Genomic DNA, 25,105 nt, shown 5'->3' with positions numbered 1-25,105 from the left:
CCCAGCTGCGGATGGACAGAGCATCGCAGTGCTCAGGTCACCGGGAAGTCAGTCATCAGCACAGAAGCTAACTCTCCAGTCAGACTATTAATGAGTGCTAATAAGAAGTCATTCAGCCAGTCAGCACCTGCCTGTCCATCACCAGGAGCCTGGGTTCTGTATTCATCAGGATGCAGGCTCAGAATTATCTTGGGTTACATATACACTGGTCACAACTGCTCTTTTTTAATCCCATCTCTCTTTTTATGCACACAGATAAAGGCTCAGGTCTTCCAACACCTGAAGAGGACCTCAAGAAACCTGGAGAGGGGCTTTGGACAAGGGCCTGTAGGGACAGGCCAAGGGGAATGGCTTGAACCTGCCCGAGGGGAGACTGAGCTGAGCTCTTAGGCAGAAGCTCTTCCCTGGGAGGGTGCTGAGGCGCTGGCACAGGGTGCCCAGAGAAGCTGTGGCTGCCCCATCCCTGGCAGTGCTCAAGGCCAGGTTGGACACAGGGGCTTGGAGCAAGCTGCTCCAGTGGAAGGGGTCCCTGCCCGTGGCAGGGGTTGGAGCTGGGTGTACTTCAAGGTCCCTTCAACCCAAACCAGGCTGGGATTCAGTGATTCACATGTATATGTAAGTGTATGTTCTGAAGCATTTCTTTCCTGCAGCAGGATGCACAACCACTGCTACGCAGGTAACTTCGGAAGTGCTGCTCTTGTCACATAAGTACCAGTATCTTCTGGCTTTCACAGAATCACAGAATCACAGAATCCCAAGGGTTGGAAGGGACCTCAAAAGATCATCTAGTCCAACCCCCCTGCAAGAGCAGGGTAACCTACAGTACATCACACAGGAACTTGTCCAGGCGGGCCTTGAATATCTCCAGTGTAGGAGACTCCACAACCCCCCTGGGCAACCTGTTCCAGTGCTCTGTCACTCTTACAGTAAAGAAGTTCTTCCTGATGTTAACGTGGAACTTCCTATGCTCCAGTTTACACCCATTGCCCCTTGTCCTATCACTGGATATCACTGAAAAAAGCCTAGCTCCATCATCCTGACACCTACCCTTCACATATTTGTAAACATTGATGAGGTCACCCCTCAGTCTCCTCTTTTGCAAGCTAAAGAGACCCAGCTCCCTCAGCCTCTCCTCATAAGGGAGATGTTCCACTCCCTTAATCATCTTTGTGGCTCTGCGCTGGACTCCTTCAAGCAATTCCCTGTCCTTCTTGAACAGAGGGGCCCAGAACTGGACGCAATATTCCAGATGCGGCCTCACCAAGGCTGAGTAGAGGGGGAGGAGAACCTCTCTTGACCTACTAACCACTCCCTTTCTAATGCACCCTAAGATGCCATTTGCCTTCTTGGCCACAAGAGCACATTGCTGGCTCATGGTCATCCTCCTATCCACCAGGACCCCCAGGTCCCTTTCCCCTTCACTACTTTCCAGCAGGTCAACCCCCAACCTGTACTGGTACATGGGGTTGTTCTTCCCCAGATGCAAGACTCTACACTTGCCCTTGTTAAATTTCATCAAGTTTCTCCCCGCCCAACTCTCCAGCCTGTCCAGGTCTCGCTGAATGGCAGCACAGTCCTCTGGTGTGTCAGCCACTCCTCCCAGTTTTGTGTCATCAGCAAACTTGCTGAGGGTGCACTCAGTTCCCTCATCCAGGTCATTGATGAAAATATTAAACAGCACCGGTCCCAGCACCGACCCCTGAGGAACTCCACTAGTCACAGACCTCCAGCTAGATTCTGCGCCATTGACCACAACTCTCTGCCTTCTTCCTTTCAACCAGTTCTCGATCCACCTCACTACTTGATCGTCAAGCCCACACTTCCTTAGCTTATCTATGAGGATGCTGTGGGAGACAGTATCAAATGCCTTACTGAAATCAAGAAAAACTACATCTACCGCTCTACCATCATCCCTCCACCTAGTCACTTCCTCATAGAAGGCTATAAGGTTGGTCATACATGACTTCCCCCTCATAAAACCATGTTGGCTGCTCTTAATGACCCCCTCATCCTTGATATGCCTAGTGATGGAGTCAAGAATAAGTTGTTCCATCATCTTTCCAGGGATGGAGGTAAGGCTGACCGGTCTATAATTACCCGGGTCCTCCTTCTTGCCCTTCTTATAGATTGGTGTGACCTTTGCCATCCGCCAATCCTCAGGCACCTCGCCCATTTCCCACGACTTACCAAAGATGATGGAAAGTGGCCTAGCAATGACCTCCGCCAGCTCCCTCAGCACTTTCAGACGCTATCCTGAAATTCTAGGATATTTGACAATCTCCTAAAGTATGGAAATTTGGGACAGAAATAAAAGAAAATAAATCTGAAAACCTCCCATGAACTTTGGCTTAGCAAACATGAAACACAGAGAGGCTTCCCATGCTGCAAACTGCAGCCAAAACTCCAACCACTCACTTTAGTGACTATGGATGCAGGGAGAGCAGCACAGGGGATTTCTCTTCCCGAGTGGTTTTATCACAGCTAGCACAAAAGACCTTGATCCCATCCTGAATGCAAATCTTTCTGGAGAGCCTGGACCAAAGAGGGAGCTCTCTTCCTTACCCCCTCCTCACCCCCCACCAGCACCAGGCAGCAAAAGAGCCACTCACCCTTCTGCCAGAGAGCCAAGAAAGAAAACCACAGAATCCCAGAGTGGTTTGGGTTGAAGGGACCTTAACGCTCACCCAGCTCCAACCCCTGCCACGGGCAGGGACCCCTTCCACTGGAGCAGCTTGCTCCAAGCCCCTGTGTCCAACCTGGCCTTGAACACTGACAGGGATGATAAATAACCCCCCTTCCATCTCCTAATGGGGACAGCAAGGAAATCATGAGGAGCTCACATATGTGGGTAACCAATATCTAGTCTGGAAAATTCTTTATGCAGTCCACGGAAAAAAAGAAATCCATTTTAATTAAATACTTTTATTTTACCCACTGCTGCGCACTCAATTAAACTGCTTCAGCATTAATATATAAATTCATTACTCTGTGCATAAGTGAGTTTATGCACGTGTCTGTGTATAAAAGCTATACAATTAAGCACTGCTTAAAATGCAAATGACAGATGATAAAGACTCCATCCTGACTGCATCAAATCTTGACTCAGGATGTTGTATGAGATCCTTGGTCATTTAAAACTAGTGTAAGCTCAGTGAAGTCAGTGGAGCCAGAAATAATTTACATCAGTGGAAAATGTGGACCTTTGATTTTTAAATACTTACTACTGGCAAGAACTGAAAAACAAGCAACAAAAATCCCGTTTGTAACACAGGGCCAGATGTTATTTTTTTCTTTAACAGTATTAGCTCAAAAATAACAAACTCAAACCAGAAAGTCTAATATAAAGACTTGTCCTGGGACAGATCTTGGAGTTACATCAGCTTTCACCCCTGAAGGCACTGAAATTTAAATCAAGGCTTGAGGCCCTTGTTTCCACATCCATCTTCAACCTGCAAAGTACCACAGACCCACCAAACCGTAAAGCACATGCCTACAATCATTTGCCTGATTTTCTTCATTATCAGGCATATTCCTTCTACCCTTCTGGCAGCACAAAGAGGCTTTAAAATAAGACCAAACTCATGTTGGGAAGGCTCCTTGAAAGGCCTGGAGTAGCAAAAGGGGTTATGCCAGGAGAGCTGCTCCTGCGCCTGCCCACCACCAGCTTGGGCTTGGCACCTGATAACAAGGTCCCTTTGATGGAAGCCCAGCTGTGGTGGCCATGCCATGGCCATGCAAACGAGCAGCCCCTCCAACACCACCTCCTGCACCTTGCAGTTGTTGTGCATTAAACAAGAGGCCACTCAGCACTGACAAGTCTTTAATCATATCATACCCCAGCCTGGTTTGTGTTGAAGGCATCTTAAAGCTCATCCAGTTCCAGCCCCTGCCACAGGCAGGGACCCCTTCCACTGGAGCAGCTTGCTCCAAGCCCCTGTGTCCAACCTGGCCTTGAGCACTGCCAGGGATGGGGAAGGTGTCCATTCGCCCGCAGGAGTAACACAGGGGTGCTGCAGGCACAGGGAAGGGGCACAGTGGAGGCAAACGCAAAGCCTGGCCCAGGAGATGTGAACTACAGCAACAGCATAGCCTGCATCATAGACCACCGAGGTTTTCTATTTCCAGGTTTAAAGTCCAAGTAAAAGGCAGTGCCTTCCACAGCCAGCACCCTTCAAATCCAATGGGTAATTCTCCGAGCTATGCAGAACCTCACAAAACCTGAGAATCCTTTAAAGCATTTTCTATTTCAACACATGCTTGCTGAAGTCACCCTTTAAAATAGCATAAGCCCTCACAAAATCACCTGAGCTAGAGAACCTGCTACAGCTAGGACTCCATTTCCATTTCAATCCCAGACTTCCCTTTTCCATGGCTTATAAACCATCAAACGCTTCTCCAACAGCCCTTTTTCACCCTGTCCGTGTCAACTTCCTTCCTCCCCTGGACTCCAAGCAAAACCCCATGACCCACTAGTTTGCTTAGAAAAGAAGTTCTTCCTGATGTTAACGTGGAACTTCCTATGTTCCAGTTTACACCCATTGCCCCTTGTCCTATCACTGGATATCACTGAAAAAAGCCTAGCTCCATCATCCTGACACCTACCCTTCACATATTTGTAAACATTGATGAGGTCACCCCTCAGTCTCCTCTTCTCCAAGCTAAAGAGACCCAGCTCCCTCAGCCTCTCCTCATAAGGGAGATGTTCCACTCCCTTAATCATCTTTGTGGCTCTGCGCTGGACTCCTTCAAGCAATTCCCTGTCCTTCTTGAACAGAGGGGCCCAGAACTGGACGCAATATTCCAGATGCGGCCTCACCAAGGCTGAGTAGAGGGGGAGGAGAACCTCTCTTGACCTACTAACCACTCCCTTTCTAATGCACCCTAAGATGCCATTTGCCTTCTTGGCCACAAGAGCACATTGCTGGCTCATGGTCATCCTCCTATCCACCAGGACCCCCAGGTCCCTTTCCCCTTCACTACTTTCCAGCAGGTCAACCCCCAACCTGTACTGGTCCATGGGGTTGTTCTTCCCCAGATGCAAGACTCTACACTTGCCCTTGTTAAATTTCATCAAGTTTCTCCCCGCCCAACTCTCCAGCCTGTCCAGGTCTCGCTGAATGGCAGCACAGTCCTCTGGTGTGTCAGCCACTCCTCCCAGTTTTGTGTCATCAGCAAACTTGCTGAGGGTGCACTCAGTTCCCTCATCCAGGTCATTGATGAAAATATTAAACAGCACCGGTCCCAGCACCGACCCCTGAGGAACTCCACTAGTCACAGACCTCCAGCTAGATTCTGCGCCATTGACCACAACTCTCTGCCTTCTTCCTTTCAACCAGTTCTCGATCCACCTCACTACTTGATCGTCAAGCCCACACTTCCTTAGCTTATCTATGAGGATGCTGTGGGAGACAGTATCAAATGCCTTACTGAAATCAAGAAAAACTACATCTACCGCTCTACCATCATCCCTCCACCTAGTCACTTCCTCATAGAAGGCTATAAGGTTGGTCATACATGACTTCCCCCTCATAAAACCATGTTGGCTGTTCTTAATGACCCCCTCATCCTTGATATGCCTAGTGATGGAGTCAAGAATAAGTTGTTCCATCATCTTTCCAGGGATGGAGGTAAGGCTGACCGGTCTATAATTACCCGGGTCCTCCTTCTTGCCCTTCTTATAGATTGGTGTGACCTTTGCCATCCGCCAATCCTCAGGCACCTCGCCCGTTTCCCACGACTTACCAAAGATGATGGAAAGTGGCCTAGCAATGACCTCCGCCAGCTCCCTCAGCACCCGTGGGTGCATTCCATCCGGACCCATCGATTTACAGATGTCCAGTTTGCATAGCTGATCCCTAACCCAATCCTCATCTACCAAAGCAAACTCCTCCTTTGTCCTGACTCCTTCTGGGGCTATAGAAATCCGGGGCCCTCGGGGAGAGTCTGCAGGAGTAAAGACAGAGGCAAAGAAGGCATTCAGCACCTCTGCCTTCTTTATATCCTCTGTCTCCAGGGTACCCACTTCGTTCAGCAGTGGGCCTATATTGCCTCTTGTTTTAGTTTTATTTGCTATGTATTTGAAGAAGCCCTTTCTATTGTCTTTAACCCGACTAGCAAGATTGAGTTCCAAGGAGGCCTTAGCTGTCCTAATTGCCTCCCTACATCCTCTAACAACTGTCCTATATTCCTCCCAAGCGGCCAGCCCCTCCTTCCATAATCCATAGATTCTCCTTTTCCACTTGAGTTTGCCCAGCAGCTCCTTGTTTAACCACGCCGGTCTCCTAGATCCCTTACTTGACTTCCTACTCATTGGGACGCTCCGATCCTGAGCTTGGAAGAAGCGGTCCTCCATGTGCTTTAATCAGAAACTTTGCACAAGTCACTGGAACACGAAACATCAAAGCAGATTCTTGGAGGCTTGCTGGAGGTGGAGTATCTAACCCTGTATAACCTGAACCAGAATTTGAGGGTTTAAAACATTGACAAACCAGTATCATATGAAGATCGTAATTCAAGATACATAACCACATGTAACATTTTTAACGGGAAGAGGAAGCACATCGCCCATCCCAGGGACAGTGGGTGTTACAGGCACAAACCAATGACCCCATTCCCAAATCCCTTGGGATCACAACTGCAAAATTTTTCATAGAATCATAGAATCGTTAGGGTTGGAAAGGACCTCAAGATCATCCAGTTCCAACCCCCCTGCCATGGGCAGGGACACCTCACACTAAACCATCCCACCCAAGGCTTCATCCAACCTGGCCTTGAACACTGCCAGGGATGGAGCACCCACAACCTCCCTGGGCATCACAACTTCCCTGGGAAAACATTTTAACAACCAAACATTTTCCTCTCATCTTTAAGGCCACCCTGATCCGTGCCGGGTTCCCTGGAGGCAATGCCAGGATGGCCACACCACCGCAGGCTGCAGTGAAAGCAGGTGATGTTGGAAAGGCCGATCTTACATTTCAGCCTCTAACCTCGCACCGGCAATGTCTGCCTCTGCCTTGGTACTTGGGCTGGTTTTAGGGTACTGCAAAACTACAAGAGTTTGTTTGTTTTGACAAGGGTGAAAGTGAAAGCCAGCACAGTCCTGCAAGTCACACATCATCCCGAACCGTCACAGGGATCCAAACTGGAAGAACTCTGCAATAGGCTGGAGTAAGTGGTGGAATCACCCTCGAAGTGTTCACACACAAGGCTCTCAGTGCCATGGGTCAGTGGTGGCCTTGGCAGTGCTGGGGAACAGTTGGACTGGATGAGCTTAAAAGGTCTTTTCCAACCATTACTGATTCTGTGATTCTATGAGCTGCTGGAAGGTACACAGGTTAAGCAGACCACTGAAAGCCATACTAGGAGCAAAATACACCTGCAAGATGCCCAAGAGCACCGAGCCCCAGCCACTTCCCCTTGGTGCTTTGGACTCATGACAGACAGAGCAGGATCGGCTGGATACACACAAAACCCTCACACCAGCAAAGCCCAAAGGCATCACCAAGTGCTGGAGCTGCAGATGCTGCTGCCACATCCCTCCCCTGCTTTAGGAAGGAGGAAACAACGTGGTGGCACAGGATACTTGGCTGTGGTCCTACAGAACTCTCCTTGCTCCAGTTCCGCACGAGGGACTGTCCTACCTGCGCAAATGGACACTGAACACTTTGTGTCATCAAGGGCTAAACCATCACTTGATGTAAGCCAGCAGAGCCCATCACACTTACACCACCTAAAGATCTGCCCAGAGTCTGCCCCCAGGTAGACAACTTGATCTCTTCATACTGTCAGGAGACAGAAGGGATTCAGAAGTCCTGTCCCCAGCTCCGTGCTTGTGCTGCAGCACAGCCATGGCTTGCAGGCTTCTGCAGCCCTGGGAGAGCTTCCATCTGTTCTGAGCTCCAAAATATTTTAAAAGCCAGTGTCACTCACTGGGGAAAACGAGCAGCACAACAAAACCCTGCAGGAAGCGTGTTCACAGAATAGGGCCTGGGTGGGAAAAGGATGCTGCGGAGAACTGTGACATTTCACAAAAACACAGCAATATATTTTTAAATGCTTAAGTGGACAATTTGCATTTACCATGACAGAATAATAATTCAGGTGTATAAAAAAATCAACTATCCTGGTATCTGGCCAATCTAGAACATCTACATCTGGTACACATTTACTTTTACTATAGCTGTGAGCCGTTATTTGTACCTCAGTAACGTCCTGAGGCCACACTGCATTGAGCAGCTCACATCTGCCAAGTAAGCATCAGTCACTGATTTGATCAGGAAGATCACTGAATCCCAGCTGGTGTTGAAGGGACCCTAAAGCTCCTCCAGCTCCAACCCCTGCCACGGGCAGGGACCCCTTCCACTGGAGCAGCTTGCTCCAAGCCCCTGTGTCCAACCTGGCCTTGAGCACTGCCAGGGATGGGGCAGCCACAGCTTCTCTGGGCACCCTGTGCCAGCGCCTCAGCACCCTCAGACAGTCCAGAACATATGAACACAGTCACTTGAAATTCACAGGTTTTGCCTGGTACTAACTCTTTAGAGTGTGCTCTTCATCAGCACAGCCCAACCATGGCCGTGCTGCCAGCCAGCATGAGCTGTGCCATTCTGCCACCAAGGCACAGAGAGGACTCGGGGAGCCTGCAGCATATGGGCAGGGCAAGAGGCCACCACTGGCATGGACCTGCATCACCAGAGGCCCACAGTGGTTCTTCCCAGCTGCCAACCCAAAAACCTGCAATAGTCCTGCTTCCCATACCCAGCATTCCCTTCCAAAGAAGCAAGCCTGACTCAACAACTTGTCCACCTCCTCCTTAGAGAGTCAGATCTTGGGCTTCACAGAAGACTTTTCAAACTACTACAGTGATGCAATGCACTCCAGCTGCCTGGCATCCTCAGGTGTCAGAGAAGTAAAACCCTGTTCAGAAAGTTATCTATTCATGTCTCAAGTCCTGTGTGGCTTCTTAACACCTTTTAAACGCAAATATTTGGAAGCAAATGTTCCTCTTCAGTGTCATAAACCTCTCCTCCACATTTTCCACAACACAATTTAACCAAAGGAGCAGCCCAGGCTTACTAGAAGTTCAAGGAAGTTCAAGTCTCCCTTCTCCAGGTAGAAAGAACAAAACACCTACAACCAACCAGCCAACCAAAAAAACAAAACAAAACAAAAAAACCCAAGAAAACAAAACTGAGACAATTTCTGGGCATCTTAAAGTTACTTCAGAGGGGAAAAAATAAAGATAGAGACACAAGGGCCCTCCATCCACTGCTGTTACTCTCAACATGGATTCTTGCTACAATAAACGCAGTTACTGGCTGATGATGTACTTAAGAAAGTATTTTCCCCCCTCTTTGTGAAGAATGCTGGTATTTTCTACCTGCATTTTTTCCAGTAGGCAGCTTCTTCAGAGATGATGTAGCTGAAAAATTGTTTGTCCTCCATGAAGTATGTGTGCAAACATGATCCATCAGCTGGTTCAGGGAATATTTGTGTTCCAATGCAAAAGGGCTGCGCTCTACCTCATTTTTTCCTTTCTTCTTAAAACTACATTTATTTTTACTGCAGCCACTCCATCAAATAAGACTGGAACCCCACAAGCTCCCAGCTCGAAACCTGTGTTTTATCCAGACGGATCACTGGTTTTGAAAAGAACTTCAGACAGGGATAAAAGAGAACAGCTTTACATCAGGTAAGCGCTCTCCATGTCTATTTTTAACCTGTTTGGCAAGTCCATAAAACAGCAAAACCAATTCCAAGCTCTCAGCATGCTCCAGAGCAGTCCATGACCAGGATACCCACAGGGAGCACACTTCAGTGTGCGGGTCCTCAGGCACCAGAGGCTTCACCCCAAGGATGGCCACAAGGGTGTTTTGATCTTTGAGAGGGATGAGAAGCTGCTCCTGCAGGCACAGCTCCATGGGCTCCATGTCCCCTCAGCAGAGGAACAAGCATGCCAGCATGGTGCCCTCCTGCCATCCCTCTCCATGCAGAGCCACCATGTGTGGGCTGCATGCAGCCCAGTGCCTGCAGTGCCATGCTCCAAGTTACCAGTCTCGCAGATCTTTAGTATAAGCATGTATAAGGCAAAGCTTTCTCACCACAGGGGGTAGCAGTCAGTATTTCATATCTAGACAACCGTTAGCATCAGCCAAAGGCTGCTGGATCAGCCATCCCTAGAGAACAGGTCACTAAATGGTCACTAGCAGCTTGCAGCTGGGTCACTTCATTACAGCCTAATGAAGACCAGAAAGAGAGATCAGAAGCCATAGCCCTATCTATGCCTATCTTGCATGGTCCACAGCTGAGCACTTTTCTCTCCTAAGCCCTTGCACAGTACTTCAAACACTAAATAACTAAGCAGCCTAACGTTAACAAAACACTGAGATACAAGAGTCTAAAGTTTGAGTTTTGGCAAATCCACTTGGCTGTGGAGCTGGAGGGACAGGGATGAAAAGAGGAACAAAGGGTTGAAGCAGTAAGAAATTATCTGCACTAAACAATCTCTTCAAGGTACCAGATGTGAACCTGAACTATGGGGGTTACTGCACCTGTGTGCTCTCACCACTGTTACTGCTAAATTCCCCTGGTTGGCAAACCCACGTCCAGCATTCCCTATTTCAGGTTTTGTCAGTAAAGCTCATTGGCAGCCTACAGCACACCAACTAGATAAATGGGATGCTAGGAAGAGCTACCATGCAAACTGGGTTGTGCTTCTGACTGGCTCTCCAATGCTGTCCTCCTGTGTCTTTGATAGCAGCAGGTGTACAGGTTAAGATCTGTTCTGTGCTCTCTGCAGGATTATTACTTTTTTGTCTTGTCATTATTTCTCAAGACTATTAACATTCTTCCTGGGTAGCAACAGTGAATTATCCCTTGGTGTTCTTCACTGAACACCCAGCATGACATACAAATCTTCCATAAACACTCTGCAATGCCTCTACTGCATAGCAGCATATGACAATAGTGATTTCCAACAGAAACAATTACAGTGGGAACACACTAGTCACAAGTATCACCACTGAAGCAAACGAGTCCCAGTAGGTGAGATTTTGCAGACTACCAGTGCACATCTCGGCCACGCTGCGATGCCAAGGGCTGGAGGCTGAATACTCATAATCCAGGAGCCAGTGGGTCTAATGAGTTTCTTTTCTATTTGAACAAGCAGTAGTTTAATTACAGTGGTTTGATACCCATGCAATGATGTATTCTGCAAAAACAGCAGCTTTCTGATGAGGGCACTATGGGTTCACAGGAGCTGACCACCCTTCCTCTGCCTACAGACCATAGAGGTGATGCTGGGTTTGGGATCCGGGTTTTACTTTGTTGCTTTTCCACTCAGCTCCCCTCCCTTCTCCGATTCTTTTGTTTCATCAATGCAAGAGAACACACCAAGGATGAACTGGGAAAGAGCACTGCCACCACTTGATTTTAATCACACAGCTTGTATTACTTTTCTCCATATAAAGACAGGCTGAGAACATTGGGGCTGTTCAGCCTGGAGAAGAGAAGCTGCATGGAGACCTCAGAGCAGCTTCCAGTGTCTGAAGGGGGCTACAAGGATGCTGGAGAGGGGCTCTTCATCAGGGACTGCAGTGATAGGACAAGGGGTGATGGATTCAGACTGAAACAGGGGAAGTTCAGGCTGGAGATAAGGCAGAAGCTCTTCCCTGTGAGGGTGCTGAGGCGCTGGCACAGGGTGCCCAGAGAAGCTGTGTCTGTTCCATCCCTGGCAGTATTCAAGGCCAGGCTAGACAGAGCTTTGGATGACATGGTTTAGTGCAAGGCGTTCCTGCCCATGGCAGAGGGGTGGAACTGGGTGACCTTAAGGTCCTTTCTAACCTAAACCACTCTGCAATTCTGTGATCTTCAGCTCCTGAAGTCACACACATAGCCACACGGGAATACTGGCAGATTTCAGCAAAAAGAATGCTACCGGCCTCCTGCATGTGCACAGGGAGCTCCATTTTCCACAGAATTGCACGATTTGGAGATCAGTTCAGAGACTTCAAATACCCAGCAAAAAGCAATTGCTCCAACTTTCCCCTTTAACATGTGGTCAAGGTATAGTCCCGTGGTACGCTCACCTACACACCAGTGCCACTGAGTGATGCTTGGGCCGCTGCTGCCTCAGATGACTAAAGCATCACAAGAAAGTACCTGTGACCACCTTGCATTTCAAAGAGGCCCTACAACCCAGCACTGCCAGACACAGCCCAAAAGCAAACCCCAGCAAACCCATGGCACAGGCACAACCCAGCACCGAGGCTGACTCAACCATGTGCCTCGCTCAGCTTCACCACCAGAGCAGCCAAGCATGGCTATAAACACAGCAGCAAGTCCAAGTCACAAAGCAAGCCCAGAGCGAGGAGCTCTGCAGTGCCAATAAGCCTGGGGCTGATGCTCTGACACTGCAGCCAAGGAGCACCATGTGTGCACACGTGCACAGCCAGCCCAGACGCCAGGGGCACTGTGAGGCTCCTGTGGGTGATCATTCCACTACTGCACTGCAGCATGCAGCCCCTCGCCGTGGTAGGAAGGGCAGGACCACAGCTCTCAGCCCACTCATGTGCATCGCTGCATCGGCACAACGTGTGAGAACATCTGGCTTCCAAGGGCTCCTGCTTGCCACCTATCAACCACCATTACCCAGCTGGTGTCACAGAATCCCAGACTGGTTTGGGTTGGAAGGGACCCCAAAGCTCATCCAGCTCCAACCTGGAGCTGGGACAGGGAGCCTGTGGCAAGGACCCCTTCCACTGGAGCAGCTTGCTCCAAGCCCCTGTGTCCAGCCTGGCCCTTAACACTGCCAGGGATGGGGCAGCCACAGCTTCTCTGGGCACCCTGTGCCAGCCTCAGCACCCTCACAGGGAAGAGCTTCTGCCTAAGAGCTCAGCTCAGTCTCCCCTCGGGCAGGTTCAAGCCATTCCCCTTGGCCTGTCCCTACAGGCCCTTGTCCCAAGCCCCTCTCCACGTTCCCTGCAGCCCCTTTAGGCACTGGAGCTGCTCTCAGGTCTCCCCTTCAGGAGCCTTCTCTTCTCCAGGCTGCCCCAGCCCAGCTCTCTCAGCCTGGCTCCAGAGCAGAGCTGCTCCAGCCCTCGCAGAATCTCTATGGCTTCCTCTGAACTCGCTCCAACCTCTCCATGTCCCTCTTGTGCTGCTGCCCCCGAGCTGGATGAGGACTGGAAGGGGGGTCTCCCCATAACGCAGCAGAGGGGCAGGATCCCCTCCATGACCTGATGGCCACTTTGTTAAACCACCACCACACCTCATTAAAACATCACCTTAGTCCTCGAAGCTGAAATAAGACAAATTACTTTTGAGGACGTTCCCTGGGAAAGGCAGGAAGAGTCATCCTTTCTTATCCTCCTTTATTTGCTCTTTTTGTGCCTGGTAGTGTCCTGCACGTGACACAGCGTGTTATTGAGTAAGACACCCTCCTTGTTCTGAATGGGAAAGAGATGTTGGATTTTCCACTCCCCTGGCCAGCTTCTGCAATGTTAAATAGCTCCTCCCTGTTAACATTTCTTGGCATAATCCTTCCCTGCTAAGTCCAAGGATCTGCTGGTCACTGAAGTTCTCACCAATGGCACCCATTTGGTGGCACACTGACCCTGGCACTGACACCAGCTGGATTAAACCTTTCTCCAGGCAGGAAAATCAATTCTCATTCTATTTCATTGCAAGAAAAAAAATAAATTTTAAAAAAGAAAACCTCTAAGTGCACTGAGAGCAGAGACATTGCTCTGACGTGTACAGAGCGAATTGAGAGCAGAGACATTGCTCCAATGTGTGCAGAGAGCACCGAGAGCAGAGACATTGCTCTGACATGTACAGAAAGTATCAAGAGGAGACATTGTTCTGACATATGCAGAGAGCACCAAGAGCAGAGACGTTGCTCCGACGTGTACAGAGAGCACTGAGAGCAGAGACGTTGCTCTGACGTGTACAGAGAGCACTGAGAGCAGAGACATTTACAGAGAGCACTGTGAGCAGAGACATTGCTCTGACGTGTACAGAGAGCACTGTGAGCAGAGACATTGCTCCGATGCGTGCAGAGAGCACAGAGAGCAGAGACACTGCTCCGATGTGTGCAGAGAGCATCGAGAGAGGAGACATTGCTCCGATGTGTACAGAGAGTTCCTGGAGCCTGAGAAACCATTCCAAGAGTCAGAAAGGTGGGAAATACCCTCCAAACACCTCACTGCATGAATAACCAAGCAGCAGAGCAGTTTCCAGCAGCTCAACTTATCTTTATGTATTCCTTGCAGCTCTTCACAGCTTTCACAGGTCAACTGCTCTGGCACAGGCTGATGAGAGCATCTGTAATCAAAATCAAGTCACGCTCTCCCCTGTGTCCAACAAGACCTGTCCTACCTTCGACATGGGGTGTAAATAGCAGGGACATGGTGTGCGCATGTCTCTGCTGACCCAATTGCACCTGGGTCTGAACTTGGCTCCAGAAACATGCTCCAGCTGCCAAAACCCAACCAACCACAGAGCTAATGAGAAGGGAGCCAGGCACACATGCTCCAGCCCAGCGCTGTAACTGCCTGCACTTGCTGCCTTTGTGCACAGCCCACGGCCAACACATGTGAACAGGAAAATCATCCCCAATGCTTCCACCAACCCAAGGAGGCAGGCTCGGCCGGGAAGAGCTCTTTCCTGACCAGCAGCTGCCCCATGGGCTCCCCACAGCCGATACCCACCGCAGGGACATGCAGCCTGCACAAAGACAACACTTAGTTCCGAAGCTGATGTCAGCCAAGGAGCTTTGCCAGCGCTGGCATTTGTCCCCTAGACCCACTCTCAGGGCAGGTGACAGCATCATCACTTCAGCCCCTGCTCCAGGCAGGAAGACATCGCTCCTTCCTGACGGCAGGAAGAGATAACCCATCTCCGTGCCAGCACACAAACCTAGAAGCAGCAGGCATGGAGTTTGGTTCTGTTTCTGAGCTTCCAACCCAACATCAAGCTTTTCAAATGCTTTAGGTTTGGAGCTGATGAAGCCCTTCTGTGCTGCTCGGCACGAGCAGGGGCACAGCAGCCTCCCAGAGCGACAATGCACCACTGTGACGGACCCCTGCTCCCAGAGCACCAGACCTCATGGTTGCATTCTTACCACAGGAGAACACACTGCAGACCCCAAGGCCCAGGAACAGGACTCCTGGGACAAGCGACAACCTTGTCTGCAAAGCGCCAAGGGGGGCAAACAAAACTAAAGCGGATGACGGTGTGCAGGAGTCCTCTCAGCCCCCACTCCACAGGGGTCACACCCTGAGCCCAGCCCAGTCTCCCCTTGTAGCAGGGAGAATGGAAGGCAGCAACCAACAGACAGGAGCAGAGTGTGGGAGCAGCAGCTTGAACAAATTCCTGCCAAATTCACAAAGCTCTCACAGCAGAGGGAGGGAAGAACATCCTTGTGATGTTCCGTGGGCACAGTTTGTCACTAAACTCACAGCAGTTGGTTTCTGCAGCGTTTCAACAAGTGGGAGCAAGGGTTTCTGACTGCCCAAACAAAAATAATTTGTTTTCGTTTTGCTAAGAAAAATGAATTTTGCTTGAGGGAAAGCGACTGTCCTGTTGGGTTTTGGCTTTGGGGGGTTTTTAATTGCAGCTTGGTTCAGACAGGAGTTAAAAAAAGAAGGGAGGAGGAATCACTCTTCACAGAGCATACTGTAATCTGCTGGTGAAGAAGGCCTTCCTGACCTTGGCAGCATCGGAGCAGGAGCAGCCTTGCTCACTCTGCCAGCAGCTACTTCCAGCATCTTTCCAGGGAAATTCCAGATGAATTTTGTCTTCTGTGTCTCCCTATTTCCCATCGCAAGGAAATACGACCCCATCCGCACCCCACTAAAGCGAAACCCAGGTTTGTAAAGATACTACTCCTTGTATGTTACAGAGGCAACAAGCAGAAGGATGATTAGAAAAGAGTCGAAGACTGGCATGTTACCTCCAGGTACAAAGGCCAAGAGGCAAGAAGTCTGTGTTACCTATGGACAAGAAGAAGCCTCCATCACCCTCAACACCCAAATATCAAGTAGGTATGAGCACAGGACTGGAAAACAAGGCAACAGGGGATGAGAACCCAGAGGCTCTTTGGAAAAGAAAGGGGGCTGCTTTGTCATTCTGTGTCCGCAAGTGCTCAACACAACCAAACACAGCCAACAGGTGCAGGGCAGAGCATACAATGAATATTCCTCAGCTTCTTTCTGCTAACAGGGCACACAGCAGTGAGGCTTAAACTGACGTTTCAAAGCACTCTGGCAGATACTCGGATCCCACAGCATCTAGTACAATCACAAAGACAGGGGTGCTTTGAGGCTGGGATTTCACCTCATCCATTCGCCATGCCTTGCTACATCCCTGACTGTTTGGGGAGTGCTCTTTCCTGCACACATCATCCATAGCTAAGCACCAGGTTATAACTGCTTCTGGAGCCAGTCACTCAGAGCTGGACCTTAACCAAGCCAGATGCACACCACCAACTCCATCAGCGCTGAGAGGGCAAGGGTGCAAGCAGAAAGGTTACCACACAGTCACTGCACCAGCCAAGTTCAACAGCTTTCTGAAAGCAAACATAGTCCCCTCTTATTTGCTATCCAGAGACAGGAGCAGCCACCCTCCAGACTGAACCTTGCCAGATTTATTTCCCAGAGCCCTGCTGCAGGGCTCAAACTCCCCAGGGGTCAGTGAACTGGGGCTACGTAGCACACAGTGAGCAGTGTGCTTTGAAGGTACCTGCTCTAGAAGACCACACTGTCACTCCAACCGCAACAGCTTCAGAGTGGAAAACTACAGAAGGATAAAAAACATCCCAAAAAAACCCAACAACAAAAAAACCCACAGAAAAAAAAAAATCTCCAGGCTGCATTCAGTCCATTTTACCCCTGTGATATTTCTACAGTGTATGTTTCAAAGGAAAAGCAGGCAAAGCCATTTGGAGCAGTTCTGATGATTACATGCCACTAGACAGCCCACTGGCTAAACCATTAGAAACTGAACCCAGCAGTTCAGAAATGAGATGCCAGGCTTCCTAAAACTCCACGTGCATTTACAGAAAAAGAATCTTTCCTTTAGCATGCAAAAACATGTTTACTGCCAACAGACCACAGAAGGCAAGGGCTGCAAAAACCCACAGAACACTTCGAAACGAGGCATTTCATTTCCCTCCCCAACAGCAGAGGTGAAACTGCTTTCTTAAACACTCACTTTTGCTGAGCCGCAGGTGTTTATGCAACTTAATTTTGGAACTAAGCAGGAAAATTACCCCATCTTTTCAGGAAGCATTTTCCTACCAATACTCATCAAAGGGAAGGAAAAGCATCTGAAGGCCAAATGCACATGAGCGCACGTCCTGTGGGGATGCTGAGGAGGTTTAAGCTCTGCTGATTCCCAAGTAACAACAGGCACCCGAGGGCTGTGTGACACAACACAGGTGGGTTGTGCTAAGCAACATCACAATTTTAGCCAAACTGTCCCAATTTCCCCGAGCAGCACTGTACAAGCGAGCACTTGAAGAAGGCAAACGCAGACATGCCTGGGGAACTCTTGTGTCTCTCCACTGCTGCACTCATTCAGGCCTCTTTCAATAGTCACTTCAGAGCTGAATGCCATCCAGGGGCCTCATCCAGCACTAACCTGGCCATGGAAAGACTGTGCTGCCCTAAAAGCCTGTGGATCAACCTTTCCACCAGCTCCGATCAACAGCAACTATCATTAGTGTCAGAGCCATACACTGATTTGAACCACTCTACTTTCTACACTTCTAAACACAAAGGCTGCTGTTAGGAGCCATGCCAAAGGTCCCCTCATCCTAACCTGCTCTAGTGAAAGGTGTCCCTGCCCATGGCAGGGGGTTCGAACTGCATGAGTTTTAAGGTCCCCCCAATACAAACCAGATTATACCGTGATTATAACCTACAGTGGCAGTGGTTAACCTTGTTTTAGTTTAGACTGACCTCAGCTCCATCACCATCGTATTTCATCTCCTGAATGGCTGTTTCACTCTTAAGCACTAGGAAAGAGAGCAGCAGGATGAAGCTGTATGGGCTCACGATCCATTTTGTGCTGGATTCAGAAACCTGGCACCATTCTGAGCTGCAGTGAAAATGGGAAATTCTGAAACTCTTCCTAGAGCACAACTCACACTTTGCTTTCTCATGTGGAGTTATCATATACAGCACGAACCCCTTCAGAACAAGACAACATAGCAATGCTATTTACAGCATTGCTTCTACCAGCTCTTCTACTCACTTCACTTGCTGAAAAGCAGGACTGAAGTGTTCTGCAATGACATGCAGTTCACTGAAGTCAACAGGTAACTTCCACAGACAGCATCCCTCTCCCATTCCAACCAAGACAACTCAAACACTTCTGCCTGCCACCCATCCCAGCGTTAACGACTGACATTTCCACCACCCTAACAGTCCAAAAGGAAATCCACAAAACAACACATGGGACCTGAACTTTGTTGCTTCTGTTTTCTTTTCAGTCACTTTGCTATTACAGAATGTATTCTGCTGTAACGCATGACAATTCAGATTACAAACAGAAATTCACCAATGCGTTCCTACTTCTTCTCTCCTGAAACACTACACAACGTGCTTAATAATTACCATGTTCTCTTCTGGAAAAGGGGGAGAAAAACACCCCCACACACCACGGATAAAATCCCAAATGTTTTCTATAGGCCACTCCATTTGGGGAAAGCAGCAGAAAGAGCTGATGAGGATGGTGAGATAGCAGGTGCTGATGTACCCAGATTACTACAGATGCTGATGTGAGACTGTAAGACTGGATCTGCACTATATGGGAGATATGCAAACAAAAGAAAAATGGAATAAGAAGAATTTCTGTACTGTTTTTTTCTGGCTAAAAAGATTATAATCATCCATCTGTCCAGAACTGTTATTAAGGATTATACCGGAGGAAAAATTATAGGCAGAGAAGCACAGCAAGAACTGTATTTGTTGCAATTTCTCTTGGGACACGTAACCTACATAAGTCCTGAAGAGAAAAGGAACACCTTTCCCTTCCCTCCCTGAACTGTGAGGAAATAACATCCAAGCTCTGCTTTGAAAAGAAAGGACTGAGCAGTCCTTATAAAAATTTCTCTTTTAATAGCTATCTATTATGATGACACATATTTGGGTTGAAATAAAAATAATGCAATCGACTGGATGCAAATTGAAGACTCCCTATCTTATTCTTTTTTTCCATCATCCACAAAATTTTTTTGAACAGGATTGGCAGTGATTTTTCCTTTTAACTAAGGGACAGGAAACACCCCTCTAAACAGAGGGGGCTCTTTCAGAACAAGTACAAAACACTGACAAAGAACCCCATATGGCTCAGGGAAGGCAAGTACAAAAGCACATCAGCTCCTCTCCTACAGTTAAATACCAGCACCAGTGTGCCTTAACCCCAGCTGCAGGCAGATCCCCGAGGAGCTGGGACACAAGTTCCATAAAAACAGGAGTGCCCTGGTTTAAGCTGAACCCAGGACAAGGAGTCAAGGAGATGAAGAGGACCCTGCTAAGGACCCTCCCTGAAGAAAAAGCCACGTTGCAAACTAAGCCCTATTTCTCATCAGCAGATCAACCCAACCTCAAGCTACAGAAGACTGGGTTTCTTTGGGCCCGTTGCTGATGGAGGTACTTGCACTAAATATGTGACTACCTACTGATTTCTCAGGTAATAATCCTATAAACACACATCGTCACTATGCAAACCCCACTGCTAGAACCGCACGCAGTGTTTATGCAAGAACCACAGAAGACATGCTGCTTATGATCTCAGCATTTGGCTATTAGTATGTATTAAACATTGTCCTGTATTCCAGCTGACAGCAAGTCCTCCTCTGGGCCCTGGCTGCTCAGGGAATTTGCAGTACCCATACATTGCATGCACAAAAGAAAAACAACATCCATGTTTATTGACTTAAAAATTAGTAAGTGCAAGTTTGTGGCAGTAAAGGCGATGCCAACACAGATACCTGGAGGTGAGAAAGTCAACTGTAAGACTGAGGAGCCTGAAGTAACTTTCATTCCTACCTGGTTCAGTGCAATTTCTGACATACGGCTGCCCTCCTTCCTCTGGGACATCAGTCGCGTTCTCATCCGTTTGCAGTAGCTGTCTCCCGCTCCATTTGTCATTACTTTCCACAGAATAGCTCAGGGCATCATAACCTAAACCGAAAGAGCAGTAGATACATGAGACTGCACAGGGAAAGCAGCCAAAACATTTGCATTTCAAACCCCATATCCCTTGGGTTAAAAACAGCACTGTTTCTAATCCCTCTAGAAAGGCGTGCTACCATTAGCTCCACATCCCAGTTAGCCCCAGAAACATTAGAAGTCGGGTTGATTCCGCCACAACTTTACAGTTTCATACTAGAAGAGCATCTGTGGTTTCACAAGAAGTTGTAAGCTTCAGTCAGTTTAACACTGGAGAACCACTGCTGTTTTGGATAAAAACCAAAATAAAACAGAAAACAAAAACCCTACAAACCACCACACACAGCAAAACCACCTCAACTTAGCACTTCTGTAGCGTTTCACTGCTCTTAAGCATCAGCAAAATGCTGCTGAATTTTGCACAGGCTTATACAACATTTAAGACATTTCTGTTTAGGCTTGCAATCCAACCTGCTTCTGAAGGAGGCCTCAGAAATACAGCACTGGACACAAACGTCTGGCATTCACAAAATGGCTCTTCCTAAGCCCAACCACACCATTATCCCACCCAACACAAACCCAACGAAGTCGGAGAGTGCCTCCAAGTCACTGCAGGAGCTCTCCCTACTCCCACCCATTAAGAAACATCTGTAAACATCAGGGACAAGTACCTGATATAACACTGAAAAGGGATAAACCAGGAGTCAACTGCTTCAGACCCGGCGGGTTAAGTGTGCTCTTCACCATGTCCTGTCCTCCTAACAAGCTTGTTTGTACACTGACTGACCTCTCGGCTTCCCAACATCAGCCATATGACTTTTGCTCACCAGTTTCTTTGCCAGCAAGCCCCAGACCTGACTGCAAACCAGCTGTACGCTATTGAAGCTTCAGTGCTACACGATTGGTTGAGAATACCAAGAAACCCCCCAAAACTCTATTCCCAGGCCATCAACCCAGTGAAACAAGAATCACCATCTGGAAGGCAAGGATGGAGCAAAGAGTAGCCAAATAAGGAGTCTGACGCAGCACATCTTGGACTCCAGTGAAGGATGAAAGTGGCTAGCACCAGGACTTTGCTGCTGAGAAGCCACAAGGAACTTAAAAGTGAATATTGAGAAGCAAGTGCAGGCAGCAATAGCTGGGCAAGAAACACACCAGAGAGTCAACTCACTGGGCTCCAAACCCAGTTTGTACATGACAGATGTGAAGACACACCACACCAACCCCAGTGCTCAGGGAGCAGCTCAGCACATCACACTGGAGCTGCTTCATGACCCAGGCTCAGTGCACAGGCTGGTTTCGAGTGCAAGTACAGAGCAAGTAACCCCACAAAAGGTAACGCGCCACTTTGCCTCATCACTCCTGGCTCTTTGCTTTACTCCCCACTTCAGCTTTGCCTTGGTGCTGTGAAGTGAAACTATTTTAGCAATGTCAACAAAAGCAGCTGGCTGATTTCCATGATGTTCTTGGCACAAGGCTCGTCAGCCTTGGATATGCCATGTCTGCCTCACGAGCTGAACGCGTGTGCTCATGTGTCAATCCTGTGCATCCTATGTAGGCTGAGATTCAAGGAGGAAAAATAAAAATCCCTCTCTCGCATCTGCCTGAGGCAGGCACGCAGCCCAAATCAGCTCTCTCACAGCAGAGACCCTGAGCACATCCAATAACAAACAGCACTTGAGAGAGACTTCCATGCACCCATCCCTCTTTTCCACCAAGCAGAACATGGGTTCTCTTCACAAGGACTTTGCTACTGAAGCTGCTCTTCACGTGCCTATCACTGGTACTGCCCATGGACTGTCTCCTGTGTTGTGGCAGGGCCTGGCTGTCCTGCCCACTGAGAATACGCAACTGTCTGTCCAACATCTATGGAACCTTGAGGACAATTGGAAATAACCAGCTCTACTCCATGCAGGGAATTAATTCGCAGCACCAGGGGTCCACGGAAGCTGGAGTCTGCACCCAATGCCTGATGCTGCAAAACCACCTTTAAATCTGAGCTATTCCCCGTTTTGACCAGCACTTTGGAGACGGACCACAAGCAAAGAGCAGTGGAAAACTGAGATCTGGAGGCAATGTCTCAGATAAAGGATAAAGGAAAAGGTTCTTTGCAGTTCCGAACCCTTTCGTTAGATTTTCTGACTGATTCCATTGAGAGAGGTGGCCAGCCTGAGACCCCTCTGTCTTGCCCGTGGCAGCTCTCCTGTCACTCCACCAATGGGGAGGCAATGCCTGGAAAGGGCCTGCCTGGAAACTTGCATCACACTCCGAGGGCAGCAATGCTCCCAAGGCAGGCAGGTGTGTGCTGTCTGAGGAACATCCACAGCTGCGCCAGCAGCCTCAAGCACCCCTCTTTTCTAAGCAGAAAGTGTTTAACTCAGTAAACTAAGTAGGGGTATGCGAAGCTTCAAGGACTTTGCACTTGTGATGCTTTACAAACTTTAGAGAATGCTGTCTGTTTAGTCTGTGAGCAGGGGCAAGAGCCTACACTGCAAGCTAAACATACGCAAACAGCATTTTCTCAGGAGGAGCACATGCAATAGTGCAACATCAGGCATCTCCCATAATAATAAACACTCCGGTAAACCCAAGCTGAGCAGTTCAGTTCCACACACGAGCTCTTTCCAAAGCAGATTCGTCCCCAAGCACCCACTGCTGCACCACGGCACACAGAGAAGGCAGGAGGAGAACCTGCAAGGGCTGCAGCACTCACAGGTTCTGCACAGACCCTCCTGCTGCCCCAACCATAACGCCTCTCCCTCCCAGAGGGCAAACCTCTCCAAGCGAGAGGTAGAGAACAAGAGAGTCATCTGAGGTGACTTTGGAAGGCGGAAAGCTTAATTTGGCATTAAAAATGTTTATAAAGGCTACACTTGGCATTCACACAAATCAGCGTAAATAGCAGCAGAGCTGGTCCATGGGTGAACTTGTTGGGATGTGGCTGTGACTTGCACCGTTAAAAGCTCTCCTCTAGTACCTCCAGGTTCAAGCAGGGTTGATTACTCCACAGCAAGACTCGCAATCTGCTGACCCCCAAGTCCTGCCTTTGGTGTCTCCTCTCTGAAACACACTTGGCTTGACAGAGCTATAGAAAACAAAAGTTACAGAAACAGGGAGATGCTTTTGCAAAGGTCTGGCCTTCCAAGGATTTCCCCATGAAAACAGGGACACATCAAGATCCTAACCTTGCTAACAAGGACATTTTATGACAAGTACCGGGGGGCCACAGGCAGCTCAATGCCTGGCCCCGGGGCATAGGCTGCACACCCATCAGCCTCGCAGGAACCTGGATCTGTGTGCTGGCAGACTCAGTGCCAGAAGAACTGGTGCCAGCTGTGGTTTAACTCTTCACACGTGCATACAGCACAGACCTTACCATCTGGTGGATGCAGCAGGCACCATCCTTCTGAGCTGGCAGCATCTCTCCCGGCTCCAGCTGCTGGCACAAGGCAGAATCACCACCACCAAGAAGTGAAGCAGCACCAGGGACATCACCTCAGCCATAGCATCTCATGACGACCAGGATGACAGCATGCCACCAACACCATAGCCAGACCCAGCTTCCACAGCACCTTCCCATGCCAGCCGTGAGACACTGGCACAGGCTGCCCAAGGAAGCTGCGGCTGCCCCATCCCTGGCAGTGCTCAAGGCCAGGCTGGACACAGGGGCTTGGAGCAAGCTGCTCCAGTGGAAGGGGTCCCTGCCCGTGGCAGGGGTTGGAGCTGGAGGAGCTTTGAGGTCCTTTCCAACCCAAACCATTCTGTGATTCCCACCTGCACTGGTGAGGTCCCCCCTTGGGTTGCCACAAAACCACAGCAGGAGCACCAGCACCTCCGGCTCACTTGTGCAAAACACACAAGTATATTCTGACCTACAAATATTACACAATCACCTCCTCGGGACAGCTTCAAAAAGGCAGATGCAATGATCACAAGTTTTCTTTGAGAACAAATTTTTGCAACATGTGCTTTTGGCTCCTCAGGTCTGATTGTGCAACCCTTTACTCACCTGTTCCAAGGCAGAGCTTAACGCTGACTTGAAGCTCCACATCAGCTGCCAAAGGCTGCAGGGCCTAGGCCCTGGTGTCACTAAAGGAGGGCCCCATCCCTTGATTTCAATATACACTAAAATCACAGGAAACAAAATGTAGAACAAAATTCCAATATCCTACAAGAACAGCAAGGAATGAGCAAAACTCTTCTTTCCAAGGAGAAATAGGAAAGGTTGCAAGAAGAAAGTAAATGGCTTTCTTTCTTTTTGCAGTTATTCAGAACTGGATGATTTTTAATGGGAAGCATGCCAAAGACATTTCTGTCATTTTCTCAGCAGAGGCAAAGACTATTAAACATCTTGCATTAGCTACACTGTCATTTGGTTCAGGCCAGTGTACAAATTGGACATTTTTCTTATTAATGTCTTAGCTGCTGGCTTTATAATAAAGTAATACCATGACATCTTTAAAAACTTTGCTACAATAGGCAGTTTTTCCACAGTTCTGGAGCATGGCATATTTCAAAGCGGATGAATTATGTTTTTCAAGCACTAAAAAAACCACAAGGTATTTTCCACAACTCCAGTTACCCAGCACCAGTTTCGCATTACAGACTGAGAACCCAGGTTACGGAGAGCTTATTTGTGCTTCTTCCCAGAGACATTCCCACGGACAATGAGCACAGGAGTCATTCTTCCCTGCCCCCGTGCCTGCACTGCAGTTCACAGTACAATAAGGCAAAGCAAACGGTGCGTTTCCACGGGCTGTGCCTCTCTTAAGGCGACAGGGAGCACATCGGTGTGTGTGCTCCTGCCCCGGCCGAGCGGGGTGGCAGTTTGCCAGGAACAGGCTCTCCAGCAAGAGCTGAGCTCTTCTACCCACAATCACGAAAACGAAGCCGAGCGGAATGAAGAACTGACCAAACCGCTCAGAACTCCT

At 48.9% G+C, this 25,105-nt stretch overlaps 1 long non-coding RNA gene across 1 annotated transcript in view; it reads right to left on the bottom strand.

Moving 5' to 3' along the window:
- Positions 1-25,105, bottom strand: part of LOC136015977 (uncharacterized) — a 31,773-nt gene that overhangs the window by 3,350 nt on the left and 3,318 nt on the right. The window contains exon 2 of the long non-coding RNA XR_010613417.1: positions 20,052-20,186. This is a non-coding gene — a long non-coding RNA (uncharacterized LOC136015977). The remainder of the gene's footprint in view (positions 1-20,051; positions 20,187-25,105) is intronic.

Source organism: Lathamus discolor, chromosome 5, assembly GCF_037157495.1.
Source record: "Lathamus discolor isolate bLatDis1 chromosome 5, bLatDis1.hap1, whole genome shotgun sequence".
NCBI classification, from domain to species: Eukaryota; Metazoa; Chordata; class Aves; order Psittaciformes; family Psittacidae; genus Lathamus; species Lathamus discolor.
The sequence above is the reverse complement of the archived record's forward strand: the minus strand, read 5'-3'. Positions and strand labels throughout refer to the sequence as shown.